At 31.7% G+C, this 25,400-nt stretch overlaps 1 long non-coding RNA gene across 2 annotated transcripts in view; it reads right to left on the bottom strand.

Annotated features, from left to right (window-relative positions):
- Positions 1-25,400, bottom strand: part of LOC129917813 (uncharacterized) — an 83,765-nt gene that overhangs the window by 41,266 nt on the left and 17,099 nt on the right. Inside the window, exons 2-3 of one of the 2 annotated variants that reach the window (XR_008772864.1) lie at positions 21,017-21,114; positions 5,113-5,283 (exon numbers count right to left, since the gene is read on the bottom strand). This is a non-coding gene — a long non-coding RNA (uncharacterized LOC129917813). Of the gene's footprint in view, positions 1-5,112; positions 5,284-21,016; positions 21,362-25,400 lie in introns of those variants that run through there. The other variant, XR_008772863.1, reaches the window with a different exon arrangement.

The raw sequence follows: 25,400 nt of genomic DNA, 5'->3' as shown, positions 1-25,400 counted from the left end.
TTTAGTTTATTTTCTTCGGTAATATAAATTCAATTAAATCAAAATCAATAGGAAATTGCAGATATTAGGTATTAAGATCTGAGTGAAGATGAAGTAGAAAGTTAATAATTTTGGCCGTATGCTGTCGTTTTACAGAGACAAAATATCCTGAAGACAATCACGGGAAGAAAAGTCACAGTAATTTGACTTTTTCACAATAACTATGCCAGGAAAAAATAAATTTTGATCGCAAATGGTTTTTTTTTTATTTATTTTATATTTTTCCGCAATAAAAAAACGATATTCAATTAGAATTTACTCTTTATTTGAAGTTGGTGTTCTCAAATTAACAATACGAAGAAAACTTTCAGCTTGACGTTTGAGAAATGTCAAATCTTCCAGGAAAATTTTAATGAATGCGTTCAGACACTTAATAATGATTAAAGATATGTTCACATTTATTAAAGGTGCGTTCAGGTGTAGATCTTCATAATATACAGTAGTAAAAAGGTAATCCGTGGTACTATGTGGTGAGAAGCGACATTTTTTAATCAAACAAATCAATTCTTAAGGCATTACCACGACAACTGCGTCGCACAACAACGTTTTTTTTTTATGTTAAAACCATAACTACAATGACCTAAAAAGTGAAAAAGTGGGAAATTTACAAAATTAAATTTTTTTTTTATTTCTTTCTAGCAATATTTGTTTTTTTTTTTTAATTTTTGGAAAAAAAACTACCAAACATTTTTTTTGAAACCAAAAAATAAGCTTTTTGCATCATTATTTTTAATTTTGTCGTCGTAAAAACTGTCATAAAATGAGTTTGAATCTATCACTTTTTGACTTTTTGCAAAAAGTTGCCGTTGTAGTTATACTTTTAAAGCCTTGAGGCTTAACTACAATGACCTAAAAAGTGAAAAAGTGGGAAATTTACAAAAGTAAACAAAATTTATTTCTTTTCAAGCTCCGTTTGTTTTTGGAAAAAACTACAAAAATTGTTTTTCAAACCAAAAAATAAGCTTTCTGCATCATTATTTTTAATTTTTTGGTCGAAAAAACTATCACAAAATGAGTTTGAAAATGTTGACTTATTGACTTTTTGCATTAAGTGGCTTTTAACTACATTGGCTCAAAAAGTGAAAAAGTACAAAAGTGACAATTTTCAAACGCAATTTTGTATGGTTCTTCGGGCTAGAAAATTAAAACAAAAAATGCGAAAACCATATTTTTTTTGTATAAAAACAATTTGTTAAAGGCATAACTACAATGGCCTAAAAAGTGAAAAAGTGGGAAATTAACAAAATTAAAAAATTTTTATTTCTTTCTAGCGCTATTTTTTTTTAGAAAAAAAACTACAAAAATTGTTTTTTTTTTAAACCAAAAAATAAGCTTTCTGCATCAATATTTTTAATTTTGTGATGGGAAAAACTGTCACAAAATGAGTTTGAAAATGTTCACTTTTTGACTTTTTGCAAAAAGTGGCCGTTGTAGTATACCTTAACTCTTTTTTACAAAATTTTCAAATTCATTTTTTGACAGTTTTTCTTACATTAAAATCAAAAATAATGATGCAAAAAGCTTATTTTTTGCTTTAATAAACAAAAACAAATAGCGCTAGAAAGAAATAAAAAAAATTTAATTTTGTAAATTTCCCTTTTTTTTCACTTTTTAGGTTATTGTAGATAAGGAACAAAAAAGACGTTTTTGTTAGTTTTCCCTGAACCTCATAAGAAAAACGCTTTGCCATGCGGCGATAAAATATTAGTGCCTTTTATGCAAAAATGTAAACGTCTAAAAGTGAAAACTTGGTAAAATGGTAAAGGAACTGTCAAAGTCAGCTATTACATGAAGCCTCAAGAGGCTTGACTCTTTTTTCGAAATTTCTTTTGATAACACACCCAAAAAAAAAAAAGTTCTGACCTGGGGTTGCGACTAAGTTTTTCATATAGTTTTTGGGTCGCTGAAACCGAATCTGGAGTCCGTTTTGCCATATCACGTCAGGTTTTCGAGATAACCTAAAAAAATGTCACAAAAACAAAAAAATTTTTTCTCTGATCTGGATATGCGAATATGTAAATCATATAGTTTTTGGATCACTGACTCCAGATTCGAAGTCAATTTTGCCCTATCACGTCAGGTTTCTGAGATATCCTCAAAAAATGTCAAAACCAAAAAAACTAAATTTCTTATTTGGGGTTGCGTCTAAGTTTTTCATATAGTTTTTGGGTTGCTAAAACCGAATTCGAACTCTATTTTTCCGTATCATGTCAGGTTTTTGAGATATCATCAAAAAATGTCAGATAAGAACTTTTTTTTCAGTTTAGACATTTTTTGAGGATATTTCAAAAACCTGACGTGATACGCCAAAATAGACTTCGGATTCGGTTTCAGCGACCCAAAAACTATATAAAAATTTAGTCGCAACCCCAGGTAAAAACTTTTGTTTTTTTGGTTTTGACATTTTTTTGAGGATATCCCAGAAACCTGACGTGATAGGGCGAAATTGACTTCGAATCTGGATTCAGTGATCCAAAAACTATATGATTAACATATTCGCACATCCAGATCAGAGAAACAAATTTTTTGTTTTCGTGACATTTTATGAGGTTATCTCGAAAACCTGACGTGATGGAGCAAAACGGAATTCAGCGACCCAAAAACTATATGAAAAATTTAGTCGCAATCCCAGGTCAGAACTTTTATATTTTTTTGTGTGGCTGCCCTACTAACCATTTTGCTTCTATAATGCTTTAAAGAAGCAACAATTGCATCTGTAAAGCTTTATAGAACCAAAATTGTTTGTCGGGTGTGTAATCATTCTGTGAGGCGCGTACTATTACACGATACCTCTTGAGTCAAGGACTCAAATTTGACATTTATCTTTTGAATTAAAATTTGTTGTTGTTGTATTGCACCAAGAAGCAAAAAGAAATGTGAGGGAATGTTGAAAAAAGAAAAAGTGGAAAAAGAAACGTCAAAAAAGAGTCTCGGACTCACGACCCACGACTCTCCGGTCGGATAATTTTTTCTTTCATCTTTTTTCTCTTTTGCACTCATTATGTTTAAAAAGAGTCGCGCCTCTTGAGGCTTCATGTAATTGCTGACAAATTCTTATGTTCTTTCAAGAGAGAAAAGGACGGAAATAGATTTCATTGGTATCAAAAGTGATTACAAAAGTAATAGACTTGATTTTAATAGAATTCGATTTTAACAAAAAAATTCATGGTAATAAAACAAACATCTTACTTTCTAAACTTAGATAACTAAAACAATGAAAGTTAACCATAGTTTACGTGCGATCTTAAAGCAACGCACCAATGTGAACCCACCTTAATGTTTTTTGATTTTCGCTGAATGCTTTCATTCATTCATTCAGTCATGAATGACATTTCATTCCAGTCGATTGGAAATTTTCCAATAGAATTCCAGTTGTTTTTGTTTTGTTTTTGTTTTTTTTTTTATTTTGTATCGAATTTTAATTTGTTTAATTTCGTTATTTCGGTTAATAAAAAGTAAAAAAAAAATGTGATTCTGCACATCTACGCGTCATTCTCTTTCGTTCCGTGTATAATTTATGCCCCTTCGGTTTTTGGGGGCCCGGTAATTTGTACCACAAAAACTATGCTCGCCGTTTAATTATATGATGATTTAAGGTACCTTTAGTAAAAAGATAGGTTAAGAATACAAAATTAATTTTTGTTTTTTAAGATAATTTTTATTTAAAACGCAGTTGATTGATTTTGTATGCATGATAGAGCCCGTTGTTTTTGGATTGCGAATAATATCAAAGCAAGAGGAACAGAGTTCTCGTTGGGAATAGGAAATTCTACATTTTTTGTTTGTCCGATGAAGCAAACCTAAGGAAACCTAAGTGGGTCACTGTGGTGTATGTGTACTTTTTTTTCTTACTGCATTTGCATATTCATATTCAATTTTGTAATTGGTCGCACTAAATTGACATTTGGGGTTCAGATCATACTTTTTGAGAATCTTTAAGGAAAGACCTTGAGAAACACATTTTTGAGAAATGGCATAAGATAAAGTGACTGCTATATCAAATATTTGCCTAAAATTGAACTTTGAAAAACAAAATTCTATTTGTCAATCACTAAATAATTAAGAAAAAAAAAAGGAAAAACAAAAATCTTATTCAAATAATTTTAATTGATTTGCTCTCCAATCAGCGTGCAAGCTTTAAATTTTAATGAATTCCATTGGTATTATATATTTCAAAACAACACTAAAGCCTTCGAAACCGCTTGTCACAAATCTCTCTCTTTTTTTTCCAAATTAACTACTAAAATAAACAAACAGGAAAAAAGAACACGTAATCATTTAAAATTCTGCAAAAAACAGCATCCCATTTGACGTTATCCAAAAAAGCTTGTATAGTAGCTTATAAATACTTTAAACAACAAAAATACTGTACAAAAAAATATTAAGCTATTCCCTGGTATGTTAGGGTTCAAAACATCTAAATTCCCATTCAAATTGCATGGACAAGTTCATACAAAATACAAAAAAAAAAAGTTCATACAAATTCAAATAATCTGCCGGACACACTTGTCCCACTTCAAATGACTTTTCAACACACCCTTCATGTGTTATTCTCGGGTTTGAGTTAGCTCTGTACTTTCTATCTATAGTGTTGAGAACTTCGATTAAAATAAAAATAATATATAAAAAAAAGGATAACAACACAGACAAAAACAAAAAAAAAAAAAATCCTGATCAAATATTTAAATGCACAAAAAAAGATTATAGGTCTGCTCTCCTCTATTTACTTAGTGATGGGAACTTTCGAATGATTTGAACTTTCGATAGTTAGTAACTGAATGATTTGAACTATCGAATAATTCATTTATTCATTCGAATAAAAACTATCGAATATAACTATCGAATAAAAGCTATCGAATAAACCATCGAATAAACTATCGGATAAAAACTATCGACTAAAAACTGTCGAATAAAAAACTTTTCGAATGAAAAAATTATCGTATAAAAAAACTATTCGAATGAAAATAGTAACTAAATGAATGAATGATTTAAAACTATCGAATGAATGAATATTTTACAACTATCGATAGTTTGATATAGCTTTTATTCAATCCCCATCACTAATTTACTAACCTCATTCCATTCACATCGATTTTTCGCCTGCACAATCGTCTCGTACACAGCATAATGTACAAAAATTTTTATGACACACCACATTATAAAATGGCTGGCATCGGTCCTCATTGGTATCGGTTTGATGTGGAACTCGTGCCACTTACCAGGATGCTGATACGTTTCGTTCATCTGTTCAAAAGACAGAATAAAGAAAAACGAATGAGAAAAAAAATTGATTGCATGAAAAAAGGACATTCTCGATGATAAAAATGTTAATGCTTTTGCTTTATTCAAGAATCCACTCAATGGTGCTTTATGTGAGAAGTGTTTGATGTGCAATTGCAAAGTTTGGCCGCGTTGTATGCACAGGATGTAACTATTGTCCCAGAAATGGCTGGTTAACTACTGCAGTAAGTGCTATAGCTCTTTCTATATTTTTTCTCTCTCTCCCTATCACACTGTAAGGCCTCATTTAAAAAAAAATAAGACGATTATTTCAAGATTTTCATTTTTATGTTTTGGGGATTACTCTCAGGATATTATGGTGATATTTCTGCTTAAGGATCATACAAAAAGACTGATGATAAAGATATACCATTGTGAATTTCACAATATTTAAATGACTTGAGTCCCAGGTCAGATATTTGGAGTTGAGTGAAAGATTTGAGTCACATATTTGAGTCCCTATTTTGAGCCGCAGACCTGACTCGAAGACTTCAGTGTTGCCGATTTGAGTCTCAGAGTTGAATAGAAAATTTGATTCTTTTTTTGTCTGTTCCTATTTTCTAAATCGAAGAGTACCCAGATATCAAAGGGTCCCTAAAATTAAGTCATACCCCGGGGCCCAGCTAACTCAACGTACGCCCCTGAGGAGTAGGAAGATACATGTAGTAAAACCATCGAAAATATGTTATTTGTCTCTTTTGTTGAACAGTTTGTTTGTCATTTGTCATTTATTACTCAAAATATGTATATGTATATGCAAACGCTACACAACGCTTCACAACGCTTCAAAACGCTACACAACGCGCATTAACGTAAAAAAAACGAGACACAGAGCGAACAACAATTTTAAAACAAAAACCCAGGGACGGAGCACTATTAGACAAAAATAAAAACATAATTCAATTAGGTATGTAAAAATAATAAAATATTTCTCCGGGGGGAGGGGTCATAGTTTGCTATAAAAAGAGCCACACCACACACAAATTATTCAGTCCGTCGTTGGTCATCGACTAGTGCACATCGGGAAGCAGCTCCTGGGGATCGGTAAGTGATCGCATGTCTCATGACTCATGAGACATGTAGCATGCAGAATGTTGCATGTATGTCAGCTGGATTCCAGGTGCTGGCAAAAAAACATGATGGTTTTTCATAACCTAAAAACGTTTTTTTTAGGGCTAATGCCTCTCGCGAGGAGCTTAACGAAACTTAACGAAAGAAGCTAGTTAAAATTTCCATAAAGAGGAATTAAACCTTTAAGTCAGATAAAATACCGTAGTTTTGGAAAAAGTTGGGAGCAGAACGCTTTTTATAAGATTCAAAATGTTGCTGTCCCTTTCACAACCCATGAAGAAATAAGGACTCACGGATCTTAAGAGTAAATATTATATTTATTCTTACTTGACGAATAACGATTATTGTAAAAAAAAAAATACCAATAATTCCTGGAACAAAACCCTGTGATCTTATTCATTTCATTGACCTTAACCTCTAAAAAAAACAAAATTGGAAATATTTCTATAACTTCATTGAAAAAAAATCCTCCTAAAGTAAAATATTATATCAACACTTCATCACTAACAAAAATAATGAAAAACTCTAAAAAATAAATTCTTTTTTTAATCAAAATTATTTCAAGTTTATTTATTTTCATTTGAGAATTAACACACGCAAAAAACCCACATAAAATTTAAAAAAAAACTTCCCTCATTTTTGTATTGTTTACCTTCTTTTTAGAAGCAGCAAGAATTAAAAAAAAGTTAAATATTCGATAACAAAAAAAAATAAAAAATTTACAACGAAGTAAAATAAATCCTGGCCAATGATAAATCACTTGATTCAATGAAGGGACCACAATGTAAATGTTCACAAACAACGTTAAATAACAAATTTCACCCGAATACAACAAAAAAAAAAATGTATAATCAAACAGAATGTTGGTAATTTTCTACCCAAACACAAAAAAAAAATGTGAAACACAAAAAAAAAATTAAATTGGAAAGAAAAGTTTACAAACAGGCGGGACAGGGCACCCTTATGATTTTCAATAAATTTATTGATAAACAACTGCTGTAAACTTTCAACAATTTTTTTTGCGATGCCATACACAAAAAAAAGGATAATGTAGGTTCCGTTCAATTTAATTTTCAAAAAAAAAAAAAAAAAATTCGAAAAAAACTTTCCAAGGGCAACCGTATATAATACGAAATGAACCGAAATCAATTGACATTTTGGGTACGTATTTCTACCAGTAGCGTTGCTTCTAGGTTGTAATTGTGTTGAAAGTAAACAGATAAAATTAAACAAAATTTTAAATCCTCAATCATAGATTCTGATGGGTTGATAAAAACCTATCAAACGTTTTAAAGGGATGTAAACGGGTTATTTTTAAATGAACCCTAAAACTAATATTTCATGATATACGGGTAAAATATCAAGATTTAATCATATATTGGTAAAATATTGATTTATATACCTAATCCAAATTTTTAAGCGAATAACACGGTGTTACAAAAATGAGGTTTCAAAATATACGCGGGCGGAGACCTATCAGGTTTTGTAGAGCTAGTCGCACTGATAACGAAACGGTATTTGAAAATCCCCTAACACCCCCAAAATCTGGAGTTACGGGCAAAAAACAGTTTTTTGGACCTTCACCCATTGAAAAAATTCTAGCTTCGTCAATTTTGTACCCATTTTCGATTTTTTTACAGTTTCTGATAGAAGATAAACATACCTTTACAACAATGTATAAAACATGTAACTCGGTTAAACCACTTAGAATTTATAAGCTGTCAAAGTTCAAAAATTCCATTTTTTTCGTCATTTGTCCAACTTCGGCATCAATTTAAAGCATATGTTTTTAAAACAACATGCTATTTTAAAAATATATTCTATAACAATATTTACTTCCCAATCAATAGAGGTATTTTTTATGAAAATCACTTCAAAATCGGCTTAGAAAAAAAAATTTTTAGATTTCAACCCAGATACAGAAATCGAACTTTTAGGTATAGAACAAAAATAGTAGTAGGATAACTTGGGCGCCAGGATTTGATAACGGGTTTTTGTAGAGGAACTCAATACAAACAGTTTTTTCTTTGGGAGGGGGGTCTATCTCCCCCCGTTTAGGTGAGAGGGGCATTTTTCTAAAAAAAATTATCAAAATAAAAAAAAATTATTAAAAAAACAACGGCAACACTTACAGGAATAAATTATACCATGGGGGTGTTAGTGGATTTTCAAACACCGCTTCGTAATCCGTGCGACTAGCTCTCCAAAACCTGATAGGTCTCCGCCCGAGTATATTTTTAGTGTTACACCGTGTAATGGGTAAATTTTGTGAGTTGAATTTATTAGAGTATTTTACCTACTCACCAATTATCATGGTGGTTTTTAAATCAACACAAAATTATTCGTAAATCTTGAAACCCCTGACCAAAGCGGCTGTTTGGGGTACCCTTAAGCTCAATAGTGCCCTTCAGTTTTCTGATCAAAGTCATTTTTATTGAATTGACATAAATTTAAGTTTATAAGTTTTGTTGGGTAATCAACTACGTTACCCTTATTCACCTGGCTATTTGTTTAAAGTTTTGGGCAAACATCGACAACCTTACAGATACCCCTTTTATTTTGGTTGAAGTGAAGCTTTTCAAAAAAGCTAGAAGAAATGTTAGTAAAAGTCGACCGAAACGTTATATGATTTTGGGTACTTCAACTTTACCCTCTAAATCAATTTTCTCTCTTCCATTTATTTGGAACTTTGTAGCTTAATTTACCCAAATGTACTTATAAGTTTTCTTGATTGACCACAAATGCCCATATTTGACTAATAAATTTTTAAGGGTATTGGGATAGTACCCATATGTGACCGACCATTGTTCTTAAGTTGCGGGTAGGTACCTATATCGGTTCTTATTACTATATTTTTCTTATTGGGAAGTGAATTGGTTTAGGTACTGGAATTCCTAGTCTATGGAAATACCCAAAACCAACTAACTGGATTTTGGTTCACAGTAGACCAAATTTAAACCCAAACTTACCGTTTGGGTATTGAAAACTGCAGTCCCTGGAAATAGACAAAACCCACTAACCTAATTTTTGTTCACAGTGGAGCAAATTTGTACCCATATTAACCCTTTTAGAAAAATTGCTTACCACGGTGTACCCAAAAACCTCTCCCCCATTTCAAAAAATTTCTAACTACGTCACTGAACTCCACACACAAATAAATTGATTACAAAGCGTGACATGGGTGGTGCGGATAATCTTTGTAAACTGCGGTCACATGTCTCCAAATAAATAGAACAACGATAACAACACAAAAAAATAATGCACGACTGGGTCGCACGAACTTGCTCTTAGAGTTAAAGTTGCTTAAATTTTTAAGACTTTTTATATAGAAATTTGGAAAAAAATAAAATTCGCTTTTTAAAAAAATAAAATAAAATCTGAAATCGAATTGCCCTCCAAAATAAGTATGCAGTTTTGATTGATATATTAAAGTGCATTTTTAGAAAAAAAAATTTTCAAAATCGTTAGAGCCGTTTTTTAAAAAACTAATAATTTTTGGAAAAAAAGTTTTAAAATAAAATTGGTATGCCATTTTGTAGAAATCACTAATCAACATCTAAAAACAAAATTTCAAAAAAATTCAATGTCCCGTTTTCGAAAATTTCATTTAAAAAAAAAAAATTCAAATTTTTTTTAAAAATCTAAAAATTATTTTTTTTTGAAATTTTGTTTATAAATGCTTCTTCAAAAAAGTTTCGTTGAAATCGAATAAGCAGTTTCGGAGATAATCGGATTTAAAAAAAAAAACGGTTCTATGGCAGGTACCGTTAATAATGATTTTCAAAAAAAAAATTTTTCATTAGAAGGTAGACCTAAGCTTAAAACTAACATTTGAATTTTTTAAACAAAATCGTTATAGCCGTTTTCGAGATATTTTAATTTAACTAAAATCATTATATGACAGGTACCGTTATTTTTGGTCCAAAAAAATGAATTCCAAAAACGCCTCTGGAGAGCCGCCAAATAACGCTACATACCAAGTTTGACATTAATCGGTTCATCCGTTTAGGCTGTAGGTCCTTATACAGACAGACAGACAGACGGACTTCCGGGACCCACTTTTTTGGCATTCTCTACCATCGTAATGTCATGGAAAAATGTTATCTCAACTTTTTTTTTTTGTACCAATGTATAACTTGATATATACCTATATCGCAAGTAAAAACATAGAACAAATAAATGAAAGTAGGTAGGTAAATAAATTTAATCTCTTTTGAAAATTTCGAACATAGGGCAATGCAAATACTCTCCTTTTTCCTATATATTTCTCATTTGAATACAAGATGATCAGAAAAAAAAGGATACAAAGACCCACCCATAGAGTATTAGAAAAAAGACAACGAACAAAATAATCACAAAGTTTCATCCTTTTTTGTGTTAAATCTCCTCCCAACACAGTCAGACAGATACACGCACTGTTTGGGAAGAGAGACTCTTGTTTAGTTCCCACAAAAAACAATATTTTCTTCTAAGAAACCGAATACAAACAAAACAATTGAATCAAAAAAAAAGAAGAACAAAAAAAACATAGAAAATTGGGCCAAGACAAGTCTGGAGGTTTTTCTCGAAACACGACCTGGCTTTTTTCTTATCTTCTTCCCAATCAAATATTCCCTTCGGTCAACCCCATCTTTGTTCCTTTCGTTTCATTTGTTGTTGTTTTTTTTTTGTTTTGTTCTTAACAAATTATCTCAACAACAATCCCAACTTTTGTTAGTGGGTTCTGTTTTATTTTTTTTTTCGTCATCATCGTCTTGGTCGTCCTGGTATAGGTAATTCGAATCCTTCGAGTTCAAACTTTAAACCAGCTTCAGGGTGATTTTAATGAATCATTGGTACTTTTTGTTTTTGTAGATCCTTGAACACTAAACATCCAGGATCTCCCAGGTAGAAAAGTAGGAGAGTAGAACTGAGATGTTTATCAATCGATTTACCTTATTGCACAGCGAAGGATAAAGAAAAAAAAAAAAAAACAAAATCCAGAAATCCTGAATGTGTCGTCCTTGCGAAATGAAAATCACGACGAATAAAGATACGTAACGAAGTCGTAAGCTTTATCGGAATCAAATTATAAAATTGAACAGTTTCCGGTTTCAATAGGTTAGGTAAGGTAGTTAGGTAAAATAAGGTAGTGTTTGTGTGTGTGTGTGGTATTCCCAACACAAAATGGCAAAATGTCTTCTTTTGCAATCAGGACATAATAACGAACGACGACGGCAAGGACTAAAAAAAAAAAGAAAATAAACTTTAAAAAGAGGGTAAAAGAAAAGGACGATAAGCGTTCGCACACATTGTGGAATTCGCAAGGAACAAAATGTATGGAGCAATGTTGGCGTTCCTCGTCGTCGTCCTTTTCCATTCTTCTCTCTCGATTTTGTAATGAAAATAAAATTGGTGGAATAATTAAAAGTCAATTAAAACTGCTGAAGGGTAAAAAAGATATTCAATATATAGGATGTGTCGTGTTGGATTCTCTTGCTCTATACCACCTACACTCTCGTTCGCGAATAAGAAAACGTATGTGTGTTTTTCCTGTTCATATGTTGGTATGCTTTTAAGAATGAAATATCGGGATGTGGGTAGTAGAGATGATGGTAAAACATATATATTTTGATGTTAAGATAATATACAAAGTAATTTTGTGTCAGTAATTGGAATTAGATTGTGCACCCTCTTTTGATTCCATCCATGAAAGAGAAAGTTATTAGTTTACGAAATTTAAATACTCTTTTATTTATTATTTTGTATTTATATACTCGTAGTATTATAAGTACCTATAACTTGAGGCAAAATGTTGTTAATTTGATTCTGGGAAAGACTTTGCGAGTATAATATCATTAGTAATGTTTTGGTAAAATAGAAGTACCTAAATTGAAAATAATAATGTTTTGTCTGTTTTTCTTTTTTGTATGGTTTTTTGTTGATATAAATAAAATGAAAATATTATATTACTCTGTTTGTTATAATTTATTTACTCTAACGAGATGAGAGTATTGAAGCGTGCAGCTGCACATGTAGGATTTTTTCCTGGGAAATATTTACATGGAAGTTACTTTATTAATTTTGAGAAAGGGATTTCTATAACACAGGTAGTTATTTCTATCTTTAAGTTTTTTTAGTGCTTGTGTTAATTGGAAACTGGTAAGAGATGCTGACATGCTTTCAGACCAAATACATATGTATATTAGACTGATTAAAAAAAAAATTTTTTTTTTTGTTCAAAGCATTCTTGAAAATATTGTTGGAAATGACGAAAAAAAAAATACTGTAAAAGTTTCAGCCCTTAATGTTAACATTTAGTACCGCCGCATCGCAAATTTGTATTTCCCATACGATTTGTATGAGAAAGATTGTGTAGAATTTTTATCTTTTTAACCCACTACTGCATGAATTAATATTAGCGGACGAAAAAATTAAAAAATGCTTTACATGGGTTCTTTGGGTTGTTTCAAAACGGTTTTCATTAAAAAAATTTGTTTAAATTAATTTGTTTAAAAAATTTGTTTATAAGCCAAATTTGGCTTAAGGGGTAGGAAATCTTACAAATTTTATTTATTCAGATTATGTTAAAAATACAATTGAAAACATCAAAAGATAAATATTTATCATTTAAAAACAAAATAAAGTAAAAAAATACATTGTATTACAAAAGGTTACGAATTAATTCAAATTTGACTCATTTTAAGACATGGAACCGAGAAAAGCAATTTGTTTTCGTCCGTTTTAAACATTTCTTCTGGTTTACATTCTTTCCACTGTCGAAGTTAGTCTTGCTCCAACATTTTCACCCACTCCCAGATCTTACAAAAACTATAAAGTAATAAAATGATTGAAAAATATTATAGGTGAGCCCCCCTCCCCATAAAATTTTAAAGGTTACGCCGCTGGAAATGGGGTTAACATGAGAAAAATGTCTCTAAAGGCGAAAGGGCTCCATTTCTGAAGCAAAACATAACTTCCAAGCAAAATAACAATGTAAAGAAACAAAATTTTCCAACAAAAAAATTTAACAAATTGTGTAGATTTACAACCCCTTAATGCATACGAAGCCAAATATGGCTTCCGTACTTTTTGCCCTCCCATGACCAGGCCAATAATTTTTTTTCAACAAAAATTGGTTCATAGCATACAAAATTAGACAATCGATCAAAAATAAATTTTTAATTCCACTTTACTTTCCAGACAAACGCAGTAATTAACACTTAAAGTATGATTATATTCTACATTTTCGAGTTCAATGCACACGACTGAATGACTCACCTGTGATCATAAAATACACCTTTATTTTGTGTCGGACACACGAAAAAACTATCTATACGGGTTCTCAGAAACTTAAAGAAGAGGATTGTATTTAATCTTTACCATTTTTTTGTGACAGAGAAGAGAAAAGTGCATACCTACATAATAGTTCATCCAAAAGGCTTGACAAAATCATTTTCTTTTATGAAATTATCCGCTCTACAAAAAAGCTCTCATTAATTTTTTTGATTTACCCCCGCGTTTTGAAGTAATTTAGCTTTAAAATATAAAAAGTAATTTTTTCTCATTTTTTTCCAATTTTTTGACGAAATTATTAGGTTTTTCAAAAAATTTGGCAAAATTTTCGAATATTTGTATTCTATCTTGTGTTTTGGTTTCACAGATCCTTTTATATAACTCTCAAACCCCTAATACTATCATATTAGATTTCTTCAATAAATTCGAATTATTCATTTTTTCAACTAAAAATTATTTGAATTAATTTTTTGCGCCCGTTTTTTTAAATTTTATAAATGTAGAGCGTTCAATTTTATGCAAGAAAATGATTAAATCTAGCCTTTTTGATGAACCATTAAAAAGATAAAAAATTCTAAACACAAATATACACAATCTTTCCCATACAAATCGTATGGGAAATAGAAATTTGCGATGCGGCGGTACTAAATGTTAACATTAAGGGCTGAAACTTTTACAGTATTTTTTTTTTGTCATTTCCAACAATATTTTCAACAATGCTTTGAACAAAAAAAAAAAATTTTTTTTTATCAGTCTATTTTTTCTATGTATCTTAGCCAAAAATACTACTCCGAGTCGGAATCACCTACAAAATATATCTTTACAAACTTACGCAAATTACCAAACATATCGTTTAAAAATCGACGATTTCCAAAAAAAGTAAGGATTTCTTTTTACCACAATTATATCTCTGTATGCCAGTTCTTATTTTTTTTTTTTTGTTAACCGTAACAAAAGAAATAAGACTAAAAGAATCAGAATGGCCTACAAATTGTACCCTTAAATGCTTTAACAAGCTATCAAAATATTCAAATGCACCAATTTTCAATTTTCAAACAAAAAACGGCTTAGAAAAATAAAATCATCTACAAAATCAACCTGTACAAAATTTTTCACACATTAAAATCGTAAAAATATAGGTACATTTTTTAAAAAAGCACAATAAAATCTTGGTAGGTATGCTCTATTTTTTTTTTATTTTCCGTAGCAAAAAAAAAAATTCGAGAATCAACTTAAAAATTGAGCTTAAAAGGCTTTGGTACCTCTAACAAACTCGTAAAATACCTACATCTAATTAAAAAAAAAACTGTAATAACCTTGTCTCGAAAAAAAAACTTGGTACGCCACTTTTTAATTGTATATAGCATTATAAAAATATTACAGCTATAAGAGTCAAAATCGCTCATAAAATCGACCTTTAAAAGCATGATTCTAAAATCATTGAGGACTGGAATTTTTTTTAGAGGAAACATATTGACATGCTTTATTTTGAAAATGGGGGTATTCTAACGATTTTGGTGCTGTATCAAAGCTAATAAATTTTTTTGAAGACGATTCTGACTCTTTCAGTTGTTGTTATTTTATTTTCGTAGAATAAAAAATTTTTTTTTTAAATGCGAACAGAGATTTTGTAGAAAATTTCACGAAAATCCGCACATTTTTACAACTTGAATGGCTTTTACAGCCAAATTGTCTACATTGTTCAGAGTCAAATTCAAGGCACTGATATTGCGTTTGCTCTTTTTCGTGTAGAAGATAATATTTTTTACACTCTCTTCTTGCATCATTGAGTGAAATAATAAATACCTTGATATTATGTACATTATGTTTGTTTTAAAAAAATCATCAACTTACCATAACAATCTCCTGTTAAGTAATTTAATTTCCTCCAAATTAGGCATTGATTCTGTTAGAAGCTGTGAGTAAAAGTCAAGTGTTCTGTTCGAGAGTTTATTAGGAACTAATTTACAATTGGTATAAAGAAAAGAGGAGCAATAAAGAATTCATGATAATGCTAATGATTAAGTATGAGCGTTGACATAAAAGGAAAACATAGAAAGGCTAATTCACAATAATTATTCAACACTCTCCCTCAACGCGAATTATAATTCATAAAAATTATTCTTATATCAATTTAACAATATTATACAATTCAAAAAAAGTTTATTTAACTAATCCTAAGAGTTTACAAAATTTATGATGTTTAACTTTTTGTAAGTTCTTTGTTAAGACATCTGCTATCATGTCATTCGTTGGAATATAGTTTAAATTGATAGCCCCGCTACTGTATATTTCCCTTATGTGGTGATATTTAATGTCTATGTGTTTGCTCCGTGGGTGGTGAACGGGGTTCTTCACCAGCTGTTGAGCACTCAGGTTGTCACCATTCAAAATTATATGAGATGTTGCAAACTCGCTGCCTCCAAGCTCACAAACCAATCTTCTCAGATAAACAGCTTCTTTTGCTGATGCGGATAAAGCCATGTATTCTGCCTCGGTACTACTCAATGCTACCGTTGGTTGTTTCTTGGACTCCCAAGATATGGCAGCACCACCAAGCAGGAAAACAAAGCCAGTGTACGACTTTCGGTCCATTATGTCTCCACCCCAGTCGGCATCAACAAATCCTTCAAGTTGTTTACCTGTAGGATAATAAAATAATTTGTAATTAGTACAATTTAAGTACCTCAATAAATGTTTGACTGCTGTATAGTGTTCTTCATGTGGGTCCGAATTAAATCGTGCCAATTTGCTGACCGAATGAGTGATGTCTGGCCGTGTTGAAATTGACAAATAGGTTAATGACCCGATGATGGACTGGTACAGCTCTCTGTTCGCTCGCTTGCAGTTTTCATCTCGACATCCAAACTGTTGTCCAGGTACTAACGGAGTTTGGTTTTGTCTGCATTCCACCATACCAGTTGCTTTTAGAAGATTCAAAATCAATTGTTTTTGACAAACAGTGATCGGTCCAGTGTCTCCTTCGCGGCTAATTTCAAAACCCAGAAAATGGTGTAAAGGACCATTATCGACGACCTTAAACTCCTTTTTAAGTTGAGCCTTTATTTGTTGAATCGATTCCTCGCTACTAGCAGCCAAAATAAAATCATCAACATACACCGCAATGATTCTCAAATCATCCTCGTGATATTTCACATAAACGCAAGATTCGCTTGTGCATTGGCGATAGCCAATTCTCCTTAATACAGAGTCCAGTTTTTCGTTCCAAGCTCTCCCTGATTGCTTCAAACCGTATAATGCTTTCCGCAACTTCAAAACTCGATCAGGATTCTTTGGGTCGACAAAATTCTCCGGCTGCTCCATATACACGTCTTCTTGAAGTTCACCATTCAAATAGGCAGAGGACACGTCCATTTGATGCAAGAAAAGCTTCTTTTCGACAGCTAGGGCTAGGATCATTCGAATAGTAGAATACCTAACTACTGGTGAGAACGTTTCCTTATAATTCATCCCAAAAACCTGGCTGAAACCTTTTGCAACCAGCCGTGCTTTAAACCTACGAAGCTCACCATATTCGTCTTTCTTCACCGTAAAGACCCATCGACAACCTATGGGTTTCACATCTTCGGGACGTTCAACCAAATCCCATGTGTTGTTGGATAATAGATTCTGGTATTCTTCATTGACTGCGTTCATCCACATCGAAGACTCAGGAAGCGATAATGCTTCAGATATGGTTTGGGGAATCATAATGTTATTTCTTGTTTCAATACTATTTAACACATTAAACTGTTTTCTTGGTCTTCCAGGCTTGCCAGTTCTAATAATCTTCGGTCTACCTTTTGTATAAGTTGTCGTCGGCGTTTTCTGATTATCTTCTTCGCTACTTGTATTCGACCGTTTTCGCTTTGGATATCGTCTGTTCCCAATGTCTTGCTCACGTTGTACTTCTTGTTTTTGGTCTTCATCTCTCTGTGGTACCTCATTTGACAGTTTTTGTTCTAATTGTTCATTCTGTAGTTCGATTTTGTGTCCCTGGTCCGACTGCTGTTGTTCTTGTTCTTCCAAATTTCCTTTATCACTACCCTCATTCTGCATCTCCAATTTCTGGCCACCATTTTCACTCTCTTCTTCCAGACAAAAAATCCCTGAATCATCCAAACCATCTACCATGCCTTCGGTTTCAATAAACGAAACATCTCTTCGTTCAATGACTCTCCTATTAGATCTATCAAACAATCGATATGCCTTTGAAGTTCTTGAGTAACCGACCATCAAATATTCTTCACCTCTTGGATGAAATTTTGAAAAAGATTTAGACTTGTTTAGGGCTATGGCTGTGCAACCAAAAGTTCTAAAATGGCTAACATTGGGTTTTCGACCGGTCCACACTTCTTGGGGTGTGACATTTATAAGAATTTTCGTCGGACATCGATTTCTCAAGTACACTGCTGTATTCACAGCCTCAGCCCACAGGCTTTCATCAATCCCAGATTGAATAAGCATGCACCTCGCCATCTCAACGATAGTTCTGTTGGCCCTTTCCGCAACTCCATTTTGCTGCGGAGTATATGCAACAGAAAACTGTCGCCCTATACCACAGCTCTCCAAATAATTATCAAACTCTTGGCTACGGTACTCGCTTCCGTTATCGCTTCGCAAAGTTTTTATTAATTTTCCAGTTTCACGCTCAACCAAGGACTTGAATTTTCGAAAAACCTCGAAAATTTCACTTCTCGCTTTTAAAAAATATACGAAAATTTTGCGTGACTTATCATCAATAAAGGTTGCAAAATATCTGGTTCCTCCCAGAGACGCCTTTCTCATAGGGCCACAGATATCGGTATGAACGAGTTCCAATAAATCGTTTGACCTTGTGAATGATTCATTTGGAAAAGAATTTGCACGGATTTTGCCCTTCATGCAAGTTTTACATTGGAAGTTTTCTGGGAGATTACCTGACGAGAACCCCTTGACCATCTTACTATTCAAAACATTACGCATGCTGTTTGCATTAAGATGGCCATATCTTTCATGCCATTTCTTAAAATTATTTATATTTGGACTACATGCATATAAACTCTTCATTTGACTATATTTGAACACAAAAAGATCATTGTCTAAGCATGCAACTAAAATTGTTTGATCATTCTGTTTTATTTTGGCATAATTTTTATCGAACTCAACATTACAGCCATTTTCTATTGCCTTACTAACAGAAATGAAGTTTGCATTAAGGCCAGGAACAAGCAAAACATTTTTTAATTGAACCTCACATAAATCTGTTTTGAGAAGAACGGTACCAACAGCACTGGCCGTTATATGATTGTCACCAGCTAATTTGATTTTTTCTTTGCACCCTCGAATTTCAGTAAACAGTGATTCATCGCAACATATATGTGCAGTGGCCCCACTATCAAGGCACCAACATTGGGGACCAAGAACGTTGTTATGAGAAGCGGAGAGCATAGAGAAAGAAGCAATCGCTTTGTGTTCATAAGACTTTTTTGGTTCCATACACTTAGATGCGTAGTGCCCCCTTTTTCCGCAGTTATAGCATTTCCCAAAGTGTTTATTTTTATGTGCGAATTTAGGCTTATTACTTGGGCGCGCTGCATAAGCCTGCTCGAAACTTTCTTCATCTTTGTCCAGTATTTTACCCTTTTCAAAGCGACGATCTCCCTCTTCTAAAAGTTTCACCTTGAGACTACTCAAAACTGGCAATTCATCGCGAGACTCTATAGCGACAACAAAACTCTCTAAACATTTTGGGAGACTTGAGAGCAAAATTATTACAAGAAGTTCGTCATTTATAACAAATTCAATTTCACTTAGTTTTTCTACTATATCTGAGAAACGGTTTACATACTCTGTTATATTCTCCTTTTCGCCCAGTTTCATATGAAGTAATTGCTTAAAGAGAGTGATCTTTCTCGCCGGACCACGTGGTTGATGAATCTTCTTCAAACTGTCCCAAGCTGATTTCGACGTTAAACAATGCTTCACGTGAATGACTTGGGACGATTTTATGTTTAAAATTATGTTAGCAAGAGCTTTGCCGTCCCTAGTTTCCCATTCGGATACTTGAGCCGCAGTCATACTCTCTTGCTTAACACAACTACCGTCGACGAACGACCAAAGATTGGAAATGATAAGTACACTCTTCATTTGGACGCACCACCCATCAAAATTGTGGTCGTCCAACTTCTCAATTTGATAATGAGACAAACTCATAATTTCAAAATGTACCTCTATTCGAACTTTTAAACAAATTAAATTATACCGTTCACTTGACTTTATTAAGCGAGCAATCTGGAGCCCATAACCTGTTAGAAGCTGTGAGTAAAAGTCAAGTGTTCTGTTCGAGAGTTTATTAGGAACTAATTTACAATTGGTATAAAGAAAAGAGGAGCAATAAAGAATTCATGATAATGCTAATGATTAAGTATGAGCGTTGACATAAAAGGAAAACATAGAAAGGCTAATTCACAATAATTATTCAACAGATTCAATTGTCCACGTTCAATTATAATGATCCGACGCTCCACTCAATGCCGGCGATATAAATACCGCCGCGCCGCCGGTCCTGGTCTATGTACCCGAAACTTCAATATACTTTTTCGTCTTTTCCCAATGCATTATCATTATCAGCAACACAACAGTAATTGCCAAAATCCGATTTTTGGTAAATTCCTTATAACCAAACTATAACGGTCATCTCTTGTATACATTGATCTACGATCAGTTGAATCCAATAAAAATGAATCCGATACCAAAGCATCTGTAAAAAAAGAAGAAAATCGAAATAAAATTAAAAGAAAAAAAGAGAAAATAAATCCAAATGAGATTTTTTTCATTCAAAGCAGAATGTCATCGACAATTCGACATTATCCCTTCCAGCAATACAAAAAAAAAATGTATAAAAAAAATTTGTGTGTGATATAAAAAGAATGAATCAAAAAGGATATGAGTTAAGGATATGATATTAAGCATCGAAAAGCCATATTTGCTGCAGGTTATTATTTTTTTTTATCCGTGTCGTCGTCGTCGTCGTCGTCGTCTCGTGTCGTGTCGAAATATGTAAGCTCATTTTACATGAGTGATATGATGACGTACTTTTACTCTATTTGTATAACCCTCTCTTGCCAGTATGATGATGATGAATATCCTTTGAGGCTATATAACCAAACACACACACAAAAAATAAATAAAGAAAAAAACCACAAGTCCTTTCTTTTCATATTTTTTTTTCTTCAACATAAAGTAAGTGATATATTAAAAAAAAAAAAATATAAATCAAAATAGAATAAAAGAATGCGAACAAAAGGGAGCACATCAGGATCCATGCAACATTCAACATCACATATAACCATGATGAACTGAAACTTACCTCGGAATTAACATCCCCGTGGACAATGCACACCAATTCAATATCGTATCCTTCCACTGCATGCAGTCAGGACTTTTCCACTGTGATTTCTGGTGGAGCTGAAAATATTTCCAAACACACAAAAAGGAAGTAAACAGTTAGTTGAAGTTTGAGTGTGTTGAACTGGTAAACATGATTCACTTTCCTTTCACCCTTCTTCCCATTGGGTTTGGGGGTCCTATCTCCTATTATTGAAGAAGGATTCATGCAGTTTTATTATCTTCCCATGAACAGAACACCAAAACGCAGAGAAGTGCACAACTCTAAGGCAATCGCTTTACATATATTTTTTTTTGGAAACAAAATTTAAAGGAGGGATCGTGGAGGTTTTAAAAAAAAACCCTTTTCTATACAAAATGAAATTTCAAAAACCAAACTGTGCATAATGTAATCCTTTCCTTGCAATTGTATTGAAAGAAGTAGTCGAAACATGCATACAGTCAAACAGACATCAAAAGAGTTCACACATTCACACATACACATATTTCCCTATTGCTTTGGGGGGATAATTCTTTGAGTCCAATTGATAGCGTTTTATAGGGAGCGCTTTCCTATATCCTGAAAATATTTTTTTTGTGTACTTTTTGATAATGTTGATCCTTCTTTTTTTTTGAAAAAAAAAAAAAATTGAAGGGAAGTTAAATTCAATTATTTTGAAATTGTACACTCTTCATCATTCGCGTTAAGCCTTTTATGCTACAGAGCAAAGAGGTTAAAGATACACAGAAAATAGTAAGATTCTTCCTGCTTTTCTGATAAGAATCCTAGACTATTGTGTTGTTGTGGTGGGTGCTCTACATTTATACATCAGTTGGATGCAGTTTCTCTCATGAACGAGAGAGGGACACGAATATTATTCAAATTGGATTTTCTTAAATTCTTTTCAGGTTTTTTTTTTTTTGAAATTTTTGCACCTTTGTTGCCAAACGTTCTTTATATTTTTTCCTTTTTTGGTTGATTCTTTTGTTAAATGATTCGAATTTTGAATTTGAAAAAAGCAAACTATATAGGTAACGAGTATAGAGAAGATGAAAAATCTTAAAAGCAAAAGCAATTCTATTGTGAATTAAGAGTAAACTGGATTAGATTGTTATATACTCGTACTAGTGATGGGCACTATCGAATAAAAACTATCAAACTATTGATAGTTGTAAAATATTCATCCATTCGATAGTTTTAAATCATTCATTCATTTAGTTACTATTTTCATTCAAATAGTTTTTTTTTATTTGATAGTATTTTCTTTTGAATATTATTCTTATTCGATAGTTTTTTCATTCAACTAGTTTTGTAAGACGTTAGTTTTTTCATTTGAATAGTTTTCTTAAACGATAGTTTTTTCATTTGAATAGTTTTTTTTTAACGATAGTTTTTATTTGATAGCTTATTCGATGGTTTTTTCGATAGTTTTCATTCGATAGTTTTATTCGATCGTTTTTATTCGAATGAATAAATGAATGAACTATTCGATAGTTCAAATCATTCAGTTACTAACTATCGATAGTTCAAACCATTCGATAGTTCCCATCACTAACTCGTACTACCAGTCTGCCTAGAGGATGAATAAAATTGATAGAAAATTTCATATTCATTTTCATTGTTATTGGGCATTAACTTACAGAGTTAAGCCATTTTCAATGAAAACAAAAAAAAAAAAAAAATATAAAAGTCTGCTAAAATTAGATTGTGGATCGAAAATGGAACTCAGACTGTCTGATCCTATTATAAGGCAGTTACCTACTTTGTTTCATGGGTTTTTATAATCTTTATGAATTCATCTCATTTAGAAAATTCAATGAATAACAATTTGTATTCAAGGTCTAAGGGACAATTTGTTTGTTTTTTTCTTTTTGTATTGATTTGTTATTGTTCAAACGTGCTTGGGTATGGTATAATCAGTTATTAATTTTTTTTGCGGTGTAACTTTTTTTAAGTGAAAAATTTTAACGACTTAATGGTAAATTGACTGACTATTCGCATGGTTTTTAACCTCCTATTTTCTAGTTGGATCAGAGAATTTTAAACAAATAAATAGAATAAAGGAATCTGATGATCGGATTGGAAACTGCAAAACAGCTGTAACTATCCATTTGCGTCTTGGTAGAAGTAGCATATCAAGTTGTTTTTGTTGTTCAAATAATACAATATTGAAACGTTACTGGGCTTCAAAAATTCGTTTTTTTTTTTTTTTTTGTAAGCTAGCTTATCAATTAAGTTTTTACTTTATTGTTTTTGAATTTTCTTTGTGTAAAAAAAAATGTTTGCATAAGTTTAACCGCACCATTAAATATTCAATTTAAAGGAAAATTCAAATGGATACTGGAAAATTTTTTTTTTTGATTTTATGGCATCCAAGATCAAAAATCTTCTGGGGTATTCAGGAATAAGAAAACAGTTATTTCAGTAAAATTTTTGTACACCATCTTTCACTGATTATAAGGCTTTGATTGTCATATATTCAAGTCATTTTTTTCACCCAAGGGTACTCTGGAGAAGTGCATAATTTCCAATTTTTGATTTGAATCAACGCATATTATTGCTGAAAGTCATGATAAAATTATAGATCTTGCTTTAAAAAGTTCAAAATAATTTTGTCTTCTTTCAAAGGCTCGAAATTAGTTTTTGAGTTCATAGTAAACAGACCTATGCATTTATGAGTAGGTCCAAAAATATCTACATATTTTATTTTTGTTTTTAGATTTTTGAAAAAAAAATCCAAAGCTAACCCCTTGCCGTAAAACAGCATTAATTTTTTTTTGTTAATGAAGTCGCAACCAAAGTCGTTTATTTTAAATAATGAAAATATTTCTAAGAAACCATTATTAAAATATTTTTAAACCATTATTTGTACTACATAACCATTGTTATCATTTTTTAGTGAACAAATTGTCATAATGGGTTTTCGAAATTAATTTTTTAGGAACACAAATTACGGTACGTGTCATAAACAAATTTTATAAAAGTTTGATTTTTCCAAAAATAGATTCTTTAATTTATTTTTTAATTTGGGCATTAGCTTTATAATACAGTCAAATAAGGAGAAAAAAGGGGTACATCTCGGAATGAATGTTAGTAGAAATTTAATATCTTCCTTTTGCCATTCTAAAACATATCTCAAAAGTCTAGAAAAATCTCATGTCCGCTTGTCGCGATTTCAAGGTCAAATCGCGACAAGCGGACATGAGATTTTCCTAGACTTTTGAGATATGTTATAGAATGGCAAAAAGAAGATATTGAGCAAAAAAAATTTCTACTAACATTCATTCCGAGGTTAAACCCTTATTTGACTGGATTATTATTTAAAAAGAAATTTCAAAAAATTGTCTATAAAAAATAATTTTTTTTAATGCGTCTAATGATTTTGAAATTTTGTGAAATGCTGGAAGTTTAGTGTAAACGGTTTTTTAGAATTTAAATATATGTATATTAAGACAATTCTTTAGTCAAATAAACCTTAAGTCTAGGCCAGACATTATTATTTTTACTTGCTCTATAGGTAAAGTATTGGATTAGTGTGGCAAAAAAAATTTGAGCAGAAGTCCGTAAAAGTGAGTCTCGCAATTCCGTCCTTGCGTCTGTGCGTCCATCTGTAGGTACACATTTCCACAGACTGGACTGATTTTCTTCAATTTTGGTACAGATGATTTTTGTAGAATTTTGAATGTTGTTTTTTTTTTTGTTTTTTTTTTTATATCTCGCTTAAAAAAAGGACCTCCCATAAAAATTTTTCAAGTAATACCATATTTAAAGTAATATTCTTAGTTTTTTCTCCAAATTGTCAAATAATAAAAAAAAAAAAAATGTTTCATTTAACAAAATTTTGCCCTAAATGTCGGCTCAACATCAACATTTTTAATTTTTTTTTTGTTGTTGTTTCTTGTTCAAAAACATTTCCAAAATTTTACTTTCCCATAACCTCAATTCAAGCACACGATACTGCTTGAACAATCATATACGTATTCATATGCGATATAGAAAATTTGCATGCTTTTTGAATTTCGATTATATTCTTTCACTCTAGATATAAGCTCCTAGTGAAATTCCAAGAAAACATGACAATGTATCCAGAGTATTTCCTTTTACTCTCATAGAAATAAAATGAAATTTAAATCCTCCATCCTTGTGTATATGCTCGTACGTTTTCTATAAATCCCTTAAAAAATATCCTTTTTTTTGTTGTTTAAATTCTCATAGATTCTATGGGAATGATGCAATACAATAGAAAGGTAGATCCCATCATCATTATCATCATCATTGTCTGTCTTCTTCAAATATCTCTGTTCTCTCTCTTTCTTCAAATCGATATAAAATTTCCCATAGGTTTATCCAAAAATAGAAATATATT

This window comes from Episyrphus balteatus, chromosome 4 (assembly GCF_945859705.1).
Source record: "Episyrphus balteatus chromosome 4, idEpiBalt1.1, whole genome shotgun sequence".
Classification (NCBI taxonomy): Eukaryota; Metazoa; Arthropoda; class Insecta; order Diptera; family Syrphidae; genus Episyrphus; species Episyrphus balteatus.
The sequence above is the reverse complement of the archived record's forward strand: the minus strand, read 5'-3'. Positions and strand labels throughout refer to the sequence as shown.